This window comes from Manis pentadactyla, chromosome 11, assembly GCF_030020395.1.
Source record: "Manis pentadactyla isolate mManPen7 chromosome 11, mManPen7.hap1, whole genome shotgun sequence".
NCBI lineage: Eukaryota > Metazoa > Chordata > Mammalia > Pholidota > Manidae > Manis > Manis pentadactyla.
The window spans coordinates 25,460,973-25,473,107 of NC_080029.1; the positions used below are offsets into that span (position 1 = coordinate 25,460,973).

The following is a 12,135-nucleotide window of genomic DNA, read 5'->3' on the forward strand; positions in this document are numbered from 1 at the left end:
CCCATGCAGGCTGGCTCCGGCTGAGGGAGGGAAGCCAGCAGGCCCAGCAGCATTCTGGACGAGTTTCTGAATTACTTACTGGCTGGAGACCAGAGGCCGGAGCGGACCCGGGCTGGCCCTGCTGGCTGGGGCCCGAGGAGCCTTTCTCCTGGCTCTGAGGCCCGACCACCTCTTGTTTGCTCTCTGCCTGCCTGCTCAGAACTGCAGGCTCCTCTAATGGTGAGTTCCAGCTGAAGGGGATCATCAGCGCTCCCCACTACCTCCCCTGGCCATGCCTGTCTCTCTCCGGGCCTTACCTGCAAACTGTCAAGGTCAGGGCTGTTCCTTATCTCTCCTCTCCTCCGGATCACAAATCCCATGTGGCCAAAGTCAGGAGGAGGCCCCTCCAGTTCTTCCTTCCCTGGAGTCGCTGCGGGAAGGATGATGGCTTAGCAGCTCTAACACCCTTCAGTTCCGTTTCCCAGGCAGGAAGGCCCTTTGTATATAAGTGTCCTTTCCTTTAGACAGGACTGGATATGTAATTTGTGGGGCTATTTGTTAAAAATTAAGAGTTTTAAGACAGTGAGATGAGATCATGACACCAAGCCCTGAGCCCTTCAAAGTGTGGGGCCCTGTGTGACTCTACAGGTTGCACCAGAAAACCAGACCTGCTTCCAGAAAACCACTGGCCCTCCTCAGCCCCACCCCATCTCTCTCCTAGACTATAGAATGTCCTTGGGGCCTTGACTGGAAGGTGGGTCTGAACAGATACCTACCCGCTCTGTTTCCACTTTGTCTTACTCTCTCCTCAGTGGTAGTGCCTGATGCCACATCCTGACCTTCCTCCCAGGGAAACTGAGGCAGCAGGGGGCCTGGGGCCTCATGATCCCATACAGTATTATCCATCTCAGACAATAAGGGGAGGCTAGGTGTGCTGGTGGTGGGGTTCAGGGGCCCCCCAACTCCCTTAGGTTCAGTGTGCCAACCCCAGGGCTTTGGGCAGGGGGTGAGGCAGTGCAGAAGTTCCCACCCCGGCCTCTGTTTCCCGCAGTGTCATTCTCCCCAGGGGAGGGGACAGGGAGGCCTGGGCTGCCTTGCCAGCTCCAGACCAGGCCTCCATGCTGCCACGCCTGCTTGCTTTGTTCTCTGTCACCACTGCATAGCAGCTGACTCAGCTGCCACCTGGCAGGGTGACTGCCCTTGGGGCTGTTCAGTCCCCTGAGCCAGGGGAAGGGAGAAGCCTGGGCCAAGGAGGGTCCTGACTTGGGGATTTTGCCTGACTCCAGTAGCAGCAGCTGGTGGAGGTCAGGGGGAGCAGGCAGGCCCTGCCTGGGGCCTGGAAAGGGCCTCCCGGTTGCAGGGAGATCCCAGGCCAGAGGGAAGATGGGCCTGATGGGCGCCACAGACCAGCTGCCGCTCTGCCCTGGCAAGCCCCTCAGGCCACAGCCAGTATGAGATGCTGTTTTCTGCAGCCTCCTCCTCAGGTGCCGAGGCCTTCCACCAGCCTCAGGGGCAATAATGCCCACCTCCCCTCCCTTTGGTCAGGGCCTGGCGAGGGGCTAAGTGGTCTGTGTGCAGTGTCCTGTTCATTCTTCCAAAAGCCTTAGGACGTGGGTCCCATTATTACAATAATGAGAGTCAGATTAACTGAACAACTGGTTCCAGGCCACACGGCTGCCACGTTGTCCCCTGTGCTGCTTTTCCTTCGCAGACATCATTACAATGGCAATGTGTGGGCGGCTGATTTTTTATGTATGCCACCCTGATCGGGGCTTAAGCTCCATGCCTTTGAGTGGAGCTGTGGTTTGGATTTATATCTGGTCAATGGCAATGCTCAAGGCTATAACCCTGGTGCCACACACAATGCCCAGCACGTACTGGAACCTCCATAAATAACTAGGGAAGGGAGGGAGGGAGGGAGGAGGAGGTTGAGTCAGGATTCCAACCTAGGCCAGCCTGATGCCAAGCCTGTGTCCCTAGCTACTGGGCAACACTACCTCCCTCTCTTTGAGGGCTCCCTTGACATACTATTGCCAGGCTAGTGCGGGTCCTTGCAGAAATCCCAAATGAGGCTCTGCATGCAGCCCAGGCTGTAAAGGGGGCAGGACTGACCTTGGCATCATGGTGGGAGTTTGGGGGAGAGAGGGGATGAGGCCCTGTCACCCTTCCCCACCCTGCTGAAGCTTCAGGGAGGCCCCTCCTCCACAGGCTCTGCCGGTCCAGCAGGTCCCTGGTTGACTTATTCCCCCAACCCTGTGATATGCTGCCCTCACCAGCCCTTCCATCTCTATTGTGAGGCAGGGGTCTTAGCAGCTGGAAGTCTGTCTCTGTATGGCTGCGTATCAGGAAGGGTGTCCACAGGGAGGCCTTTTCTGGAAGAAGCACCTGCACTTACAGCATGCTTCCGATCCTGCCCCGTGGAGCAGTTCTGTCCTCAGCTTTCCTGGCGCACTCAGAATGCCAGCTTTCAGAGTTCTGCTGGAGCCTCAGCCTCTGTGCCAATACCTCGGTCATCCCAGGCATCTGTGGGTGTTCACCCGAGATGTGCTTATACCCAGGCACTGCCAGGCTGCTGGGGTGGTGTGTCTGCTGGAGCAGCTCTCAGGGAACCCCACAGCTGGGTTGCTGAGAGCAAGGAGCTGTTCACTCTTTCCGTCTTCTAAATGTATTCATCACACATCTTTGAGTTTCTCCTCTGTCCCAGGCATGCTGCTAAGCCTGCAGATTTACAGATGGGAGCACAACCACAGACTCAGGGGACCCACAGTCTAGCAGGGGAGGGCCGTGTGTCACCAGCCAGTGGACATACAATGATGGTATGTACAGGGAGCACGGAGAGGGTGCTCGGTATCTCCTAGGATGCTTTTGGTTGCAAGCACCAGAGACCTTGACTCAAAGAAGCCTAGAGAGAAGGACATTTATTGGCTCACTTCATAGGGAGGGTGTAGGGTGGGATTGCCCAGCTACTCAGTGATGTCATTGAAGACAGGCTCATCCTGTCTCTCTGTCCTGCCATCCTCAGCATTTTTGGTGGTGCCATCTCCAGTCCACATGGTGGATGCCACAGCACCAAGAGTCACATCCTCACACAACTGCATCCAGAATCAGAGTGGAAGGGTGGGTGTTCTTGTGCTTGCTACTTTTATCACGGAGTGAAATTTTCCCCAGAAGCCTCTGGTGGACTTCCCATTACATCTCATTGGACCACTTGGGTCACATGGCCACGACTAGCTGCAAAGGAGGCTGGGAAGCTGAGTACCAGTCATCCTCAGCTCTGCCCGGAGGACAGGAGAAGAGCACTGGCCAACCAGTGGGAAAGAGGTCACCTGCCTCATTCCATCTATAGCAGGGCTTCTCAACAACGGTACTTGGCATCTGGCCTGGATAATTCTTTACAGTGGGGGCTTGTCTCAGTCCATACAATAGAACACCATTGAGTGGGTGGCTTATAAACAACAGCAATTTATTTCTCCCAGTTCTGGAGGCTGCAACTACAAGATCAAGGTGCTGGCATATTTGGGGTATTGTAAGGCCCGCTTCTTGGTTCATAGACAGCTGTTTTCTTGCTGTGTCCTCACATGGTGCAAAGGGCAAGGGAGCTCTCTAGGGTCTCTCTTATAAAGGCATTGAGCCCATTCATAACGGCTCTACCTTTATGACCTAATCATCTCCCAAAAGCCCATCTCCTAATACTATGACTTTGGGGGTTAGGATTTAAAACATGGGTTTGTGTGGGGGACACAAACATTCCATCAACAGTAGGGCTCTTCTGTGCATCACCAGGTGATTAGCAGTATCCTTGGCCTCTGCACCCCTTTCCTGAGCCATGACAACCCAAAATGTCTCTAGACATTGCCAAATGTCCTTTGGGAGAGTAGAGATCACCCCTAGGTGAGAACCACTAATCTAGGATCTTCCTTAAGCCATAATAAGGGGTCAGGAAGGTTTCCCTGGAACAGGTGCTGGCTGAGCTGAGATGTGGAGAATGAGGAGGTATGTAGCTGAGGAAGGAGAAGGACCTCCTCTCCTTCGTACATGTGTCAGTCTTTTCTGCAAACATGTACTGATGCTCCCTCACATTTTTATACACCTTAAGATTTCCACTGTGCTTTTGTTTACATCATCTTACTTACTCCTCTCACACTCCTGAGAAGTAGGTGCAAGTATCCCACTTACAGATACAGAAACTGAGGCTCAGAGGAGCTGGAGCCTTACCACATGGCCAGAGAGCAGTGGTAGAAAGCTTTGAACCCAGGTCTTCAAACCTGGGTTCTGCCACGGCACCAGATGTTGCTGAGATGGGATAGACAGTGGTATGGCTAGGTGACTGTGGGCAGCTGCTATGGCTTGGGCTGGTTTCCAGGCAACGTGGCACAGACTGGAGGGAGGTGTTGTGGGAGTCACAGAGACTGAGGGGTGCACCTCTTGCCTCTGATCTTCTGCCAGCCTGCCAGCCATGGGCTGCTGGCGTGGTGGCAGCACGCTCAGAGTGCAATGGGGCCCTGTTGGGAGATCGATAGGTAGTGCCTCCTCTCCCCTTTCTTCCCCTGTCCCTTTTTCTATTGGCCTACCTGTGTCCTCCTCGACCTGCCACCCACCTGCCCTGTCCTTGGGAAGGGCTTTGGGGTGACCCTTCCTGGCTTGGGAAAGACGCTTTGGGGGCTGTTTTACACAGAATGGATCGAGGACCCACTGTGGAACCAGGACTCAAGGAAAGAGAAGCCCAAGAGCCACCTCACGCTTCCCAAAAGGCCGAGGAGATAGACGCGGCAGCCTCCCAGACATGGCAGAGGGGAAGGCACCGCGTCCCACCCACGTTCATGGTATGGCTCTTGGAGGACAGCTGCTCGAGGGCAGCCCCCTCCCAGTCCAAGAGTCCAGCCTGTTCTCATGGCAGGGCAGGACAGAAGCAAATGACTCCACATCGGGAAGATGCTTGGTACTGCTGGGGGAGATGTGGGCAGGGGTGCAGTTACCGAGAAGCGGAAGAGGCTGAGCCGAGGGACCCTGAGTCAATGAGGCCATCTACTAAGGCCCTGGGAGGTTTGGATGCTTATACCATTCTCAGCTTTTAGAAACACTGCCATTTGTTATGTCATCCTAAAAAACACCCATTTTCTATACCTAACCTTGTATTTGTAAATTTGTATTTTTTAAAGAGAATCTCTGAATTGTATAAACTTAGCCCCCACAGAACCTGCTTCCCAGGCACACTGGCCCCCAGTCCCCCAGTGTGATCTGCATCACTGAAGCCAGATGCATTGCTGCTTTTTACAGACACCTAATAAAAACTTGATTTCCCTGAGCCAATTTGGGGTCCTACATTCTTTTCCTGTGCTTCTCTCAACCCTGCCTCGGAAAGCTCAAGCAGCTTGGTGCAGTTGGAGGACTTGCGAGTTCGGAGCGCCCTCTGCTGGGAAAATGGAGGCACAGCCAGGAGGGAGACCCAAACTCCAGCAGCTGCTGCTTCCAAGTTTAGTTGTTAACGACCCTGGCAGGGAAGCATGTGGGGCTGTGGTTAGCATATAGGTAAGACCCTCTGGTTGGGCAGAGACACCCTCTTGTTGAGCATAGACATATTCAAGAACACACATCATGTCTCCAAAATTCAAATGTGGACATGCTTTGTGTATACATTTTACATTTCCACCACACCTGGGGTAACACCACCTGGAGTGTACTGCGATTCAGTTCTGACACTCACTACCCCGAGGTAGTGGCAGATTCCACAGGTTCAGGGCTCAGTGACTCACAGCCTCTCCCACTTCAGATGCCAGCTGCAAGGGGGTCCACAGGACACCTGCACTTCTGATCAGCTGGCTACAAAGTAGGGGGTTCCCATGACACCCTCAGGGTTGATAATTCACTGGAACTGCTCACAGAACTCATGGAAAGTGCTATACTTACTAGGATTACAGTTCTGTTGTAAAGGATATGACTCTGGCGCTGCAAGTGAAGAGACATGCAGGGCAGAATCTGAAATGGAGAGCAGAGATCACACACCCTTTCCCTGTGGAGTCAGGATGTGTCACCGTCCCAGGACATCCATGTATGTGTTTGCCTCTCAGGAAGCTCCTGAGCCTTGGTGTCCAGAGTTCCCCTGAACTTTCATTAGGAAGCAGTGATTGACTGAACACTGGCTGGGTTTGAACTCAATATTCAGCCCTCTCCCTACTGGCCGAAAGTCCCAAGCTCTGCTCAGGAGGTTGGCCTTTCTAGTGACTAGCCCCATCCAGAAGCTTCTAGGGGCCCACCCTGGGTCACCTCATTAGCATAACAGACACACCTCCTGTGGCTCAGGAAATTCCAAGGGTTTTTGATACTTAGTGCCAAGGAGTGGGAAAAAGACCCTGTCCTGTTCCTGATTACACCACGACATGTGTACACACCCACCATAGTTCTCATTCATCCTGGTCACCACAGCAGCCAGCCAGTTAGCCCCATTCAGGTTCAGACACAGACTCCTTAAGGTGGTGGCGAAACAACAAAACATTCCTTCAGGGACCTCATCACCGTCCCTCCCTAAAGGTCACCACCAGGCCTCAGGGTGCCCTATCCCAGCTACTCTCAGTTTCCCTTCCCTTGCAGGATGTCTCCTTCCTGAAGAACTGTTCCTTTCCTCTAGTTCAAGGCCACTGGTCAGCAGCCTGTGTTTAGGACACAGGCTTGCTTGCCAATCATTGTTTTCTTTTGTTTAAAATAAAGCAAAGCAAAACAAAACCAACCCCAAGCCCCCCCTTGGCAAGGCAGCCTAGTCCCCTAACAGCTTGCACCATGGACCAGCAGGCTCTGGACTCTGAATAACCCCACCAGTATTGCCACCACCCCTGTTCCAAGGACTCCATCTAGCTGTAATGGCGCAGCTCCTAGAGGGAATTCTCTGTGGTCCCCAGTTCTTTGGGATGCCAGCTCCTGAGTCTGTCTCAGAGAGTGTCTGGTGTAGGCATGAACCTACATCCCAGCTGCTCCTCCCGAGTCTTGTCAGGAATGTGGTTCAGAGCTCAGCAGCCAAGAAAGATACCAGCTGTCTATGGTATCCCTGCACTGCCCACATGGTGCTGTTGGTCCCTGGCCTTCCCACCTCCTTCTATCCTGAAGATTCTGGACACATTCCTTTGATTTAATGCAAACCTTAAACCAAAGCCTGGGATTAGAATGCTCCCCATGGTGGTTCAAAGGTCCAATACTTGAATATTTTCCAAAGATGGCTATTCATTGGCCCCTAATGTGCCCTGCTGGACTCATAGCTCCCCACACCCCTCCCTTGAGGAGTAGAACTCCACTGTAATGAGGTCATGCTTACATGAAACACTTGTTGTGTGCCAGGCCTTGGGCTCAGTGTTCCACATGCATGATCTCATTAAATCTTCCCAGCAGCCCTGTGAAGGACAGGGCACCATTATTATCTCTGTTTACTAATGAGGAACTCTCAACACTCATCAGGTTGAGTGATTTTCTCAACAGTGCAGAGCTGGTAATTGGTGAAACCGGGCAGAATTCAAACCCCGAATTGTCAAATGCTAGAATTTGCATGCTTAGCCACTTTATGATTCTGGCACACAGATATTTCACACTCTTCCTTCTTTTCTCCCACCCTACCTCTCCTGGTGCAATTTCTGAGCAATGCAGGGAGCAGGGAGGGTATATCATCCTGGCCTTGAGAAATTAACCTCAGTGAAGTACCATCTGCCTTTGCTTCCCTCCCATTGGCCAGTCCAGCCCACCCTGGAGCTCATGCTTGCTCATCAATTCAGTTATTCTTGTTTGTGGCAGAAAGGATGTCAACAGAACAAGTGCATTTCAACTTCCCTGTGTTGATACGAAGCTGCCTGGAAGCTACATGGGGCAGTGAATCTCAATGGCTAAGACCTCAGGGAGCCAGAGCCATATTACCAGGGTCTGAATCTCAGCCTTGCCATTTACTAGCTGGAGACTGGGGGCAAGATGATTAACTTCTCCATGCCTCCATTTTCCCAACTGTAAAATGGGGATATCTGCATTGAGTGCGTGAAGCCAAATTGAGTTGGACATGGAAGGGGCACCCCAAGGTGCCTTTTCCCCCGGCTGCAGCCTGACTCCCTTCAATGCTGGGCTTGTGGGCCAGCGCCTCCCACCGTCTTTGACCTGATGGCCTCTCCTATTCCTGCAAGGTCCCTCCTGCCACACTGGTCTTGCTGCTGGGGCTGGTCCTCCTACCTGCCAGCCTCCTGACTTGTCACGCTGGTAAAGTGCGAGTCAGCCTGTTGTCAGAGGGGCGTTCCTCATGCAGTCCTGCCCAAGTGGAGCAGGTCTCCTCTGGGGGTCTTGCTCACTCCAGGGTGGGCTGACTTGGGAAGGGGACTGAATTTTTATGGAGCTTTTACCTGCCGCCTGATGTTTTTCCTCACAGCAAGGGCATGAGCTAGTGTTAGAAAATGAGGACACGGAAACTCGGAGAGGTCTGTCCAGGTCTGTCTAGTCTACTGGACCCTGAGGGGCCCAGATTTCAAACCGGTCTCTTCAGGGGCAGAAGTTTGGGAGACCAGAGAAAGTGAATGGCAATGACTGGTCTGTAAGAGCCCGGAGCCCAGCCCTCAGGACTTTTGGAGCTGACCTGACACCTAGTGGTCACAGGCAGGAATTACTCTGCCGGTGGGAAGGTTCCAGGGCTGTCGCAGGCAGGCTTTTGACTTGGCCAGCCTTCACTTACGTGAGTGTGGCCGCGTCAAGAGGTGGCCTGGAGGGTCCAGGGTGGTGCTGGGAGGGAGTTTTACCTCTCCCATATCTCTGTCATTTCCAAAAATCTACAAACAAAAAAATTAGATAAGAAAATTTCTCTTTTCATTTTTTAAGCAAAAGATGAATAAAAAAAACCTCTTGAGAAAAACGTTGCTGTTTTTATTGATCTGTACCTGTTTTGATACTTCATGGCCTCATAATCCTCAGTTCTCCCTGCAGACACCAGCGGTTACTGGATGCTCAGTTATAGGCAGGGGATTTGATGCAGAATTTTATGGATTTTAATAGAAAAGACATGGGCTCTGACCTTCAAGGGGATTCGATTTATTTGGGGAGTCGGAGCAAAGACATCCAGATATCCGGGAGGGCATGGCAGCTTGAGTTTCAGCCCACTAACTCCTTATTGCATTTCTTTTTTTTTCCTTTTCATCGTCCTTATTTTGACTCTGAGCCCCTTTACCACCCAATTAATGGAAATTCATCTTCAGATTAAGACTTCGAATAAGGAAGAGAAAGGTGAAAATATGCAGCAGGGAGGGGGACTAAGTTATTTCAAATAATGATCCTGCTGTATGGGCACAGAGGCCTCAGCATCAACTCCGCCCTTAGTGAAGCAAAGTGAAACCCAAGGGCTGGTGCCGGATGTCTCGACGCCCTGACAGCATTTCGCTGGTGCTCTGAAGTGTCCGTTCCGGGACAGCCCCAAACTTTCCCAGTTTCCCACCATTTGCCCAAATAATTGCCAATGCCAGGTGAAAGTGTTGGTTTATTCCACAAGTATTTATTGAATGTCTACTACATACATGCCATGCATTGTGTGTGCTACAGACATGCATGAGACAATTCCTGCCCTTGTTGGTCCAAAAACGCCGGCAAGGTTAATCCAAATCCCCATCCCCATGTTTTCTATTGTTCTTGGCTATTCTTGCTCTTCTTATGCTAAATCCTTCATGTCTCCCCAGATTCCCAAGGAATTTTAAAAAGAAATGCAGATTGGTAGAGTCCCTAGAACAGATCCGGAAGTCTTTATTTCACCTTTCTGGTGGGAAGTCTTATTTCCACCTTTCTGGTGGAAGCATGTGGCTCCAAGCTTGGGTGGCCAGGTAATGCCAGCCACAACTAGATGCCAGGTCTTCTGCCCTGGTTTCCTGCTCTCTCCCTGTGACCCCTCAGCATTTGCTTCTAAAGGCTCTGCCCTCATTTCCTGAGCATCTCATTTCCTGTGCCCTCTGCCACTGCCTCCCCCAACTCAGAAATCTTCCCCTTGACACAGTTTACAATTACTATGACGACAGCTTTTGTGAACTGACCTTCTCCCCACTGCTCTCTTCCTGCTGCCTAGCAACTCCATGGCATTCCCAATTTGTCTTCCTGGTTCTTAATGAGGCTGCCGAGGATGTGCCTTCTGGTGTTCACTAAAACCAGAGGGTGCCCCTCACCCCACCAGCAGCCCGGAGACGCCAAGACCAAGCCTGACTTTATTGGCTCGCTTACAGTCCTGGCCTTGGCATTCGTCCACCGAGGTTCCAGCCAGCTCTCCACCTCCTCTTTTCCACCATCTGACTTGCCAGGACTTCTCTGTTGCTGAGACTTCTTTTCAGACCATTCTTGTTGCTATGGCTTCAAGAAACTGGTTTGGAAGGTAAGGAGATAACAACTGGGTCTGCTCCGGTGAACCCATGTTAGAGAAACTCATGTGTGCAAACATTATATACCAAAGGATGTTTGGAACAGTATGATTTGTAGCAGCAAAATATTGGAAATAACTTAAATGCCCATGAAAATGAGAATTATGAGACTTCCATGTTAGGAAATACCATGCAATAGTTAAAGGGATGGAGATGGATTTAAATGTACTGACAGGGAAAGATCTCCAAGACATACTGTAAAGCAAAGCAAGTTCAGAAGAACATGCTAGTATGATCCTACTAATGATAAATAAGAAACCCTGTGTGTGTGTAAAATAACAAATAATAAAACACATGTACTCTGAGTCCAGCACCTGCCAGATAATGTTCTAAATGCTGTACAGGCATTAATTCATTTAATCCTTAAAAACTTCAATGCCACAAGTACTTTTATTAGCCTCAGAACGTAAATGGAGAAGCTGAGGCATGGGGTGATTGGGTAACTTGTCCAAGATTCTGCAGGAGTGGAGCCAGGATTGGGAGTCAGGTGGTCTGGCCCCAGAGCCCATGTTTCTAACCATTATATCACACACACACACACACACGCTTACATACTGGCCTGTATGAAAACCACACCTGCTCATGGGTGCACTCTAGGAGGATGAGTGAATGGTGGGGGTTGCTATACTTCGGTGTTTTTAGAATTTTTCCAAGTTGATGTAACTTGTAACAAAAACTAAACATGAAAAATTAATGCAGCAATAAGAACGATAACTCTGCTCTCACAACTATTAGAGCTTCAGTGTGTGATCTCAGGGGCAATCTGAGGGGTCCACAAGACACTCCCCTCCTCAGCACCTGAGATTCAGGAACCTGAGCCCCAGTACTGCCTCTGAAAGGCCACATGACCTCATATGCAAAGCTAAACGGTTTTCTGGACCTGGAACCTGGTCTCTTGACTCCTCCTGGGGCTTTTCCCACCAGTGTCCCAAGGGACAAGAGGCACCACTTTAGGGAGGGCAGGTGAGGGTGTTTGGGACAGTGGGTGGTGCGGTGAGCCTGAGCCATCCTTGGTGGGGGGGTCTCTTGCTGGATGACATGTGCCTGCCCTTTATGTGCATCATCCCCACCTCGTCCTTACAAAACCCTCTTGCATGCTGTGGTTATTACCCCATTCTAAAGACTTGGGGACTGAAAGTCCTGCCCATGGCCACACCCTTGCTGAAAATGGTTTGCAGATGGGTCAGTCTGCCCTTCCCATCTGCACCACGGCTGCTCCCCACTGAGATGCCAATCAAGGCACAGGACAGATGTACTGGGCAAAGGCTTGTGGGGCAGGACCAGAGGGGGCTCCTCTGATGGAGCTCCTTATGGACACTACAAGACATGAAGCTCAGGGCCTGATGGATGGGAGTCCCAAGGAATTGAGCCAAAGTCACAACCTGTGCCACTCCCAAAGCTACAGCAGAGTTGGGTGACTGGCAGTTCCCCAGTGCATGTGTGGTCACACCCCAGCATCTGGTACTTGCTGTCCCTCTGTCCTCTTGTCTCTATGGGACACCCCCTGCCTGAGTGATACCTCCTGGCTCCTGTGGCACCTGGCACACCTCCCCGTGCCGGAGCCTAACCATTTGCTCCCTCATGTCACCACCTCCTGTTCAGCTGTGAGCACTGTGTCCCTGGATTCTAGCCCTGTGGTCAGTAGCACGTGGCTGAGAAGGAAGCTCTGCTGAGAGAATGAACTGAAGATGAGCGGGTACCCAGCAGGGCAGCCTGGCTGCTGTGGGGGGGGAGGGGGGGAGGTCCCACC

At 51.7% G+C, this 12,135-nt stretch overlaps 1 long non-coding RNA gene across 1 annotated transcript; it reads left to right on the plus strand.

Annotated features, from left to right (window-relative positions):
• LOC118926338 (uncharacterized) lies at positions 1-5,277 on the plus strand. The gene is made up of 3 exons (XR_005030425.2): positions 1-219; positions 2,684-2,795; positions 4,655-5,277. It is a non-coding gene; the product is annotated as an uncharacterized LOC118926338 (long non-coding RNA).
• The last annotated feature ends 6,858 nt before the right edge of the window (positions 5,278-12,135 follow it).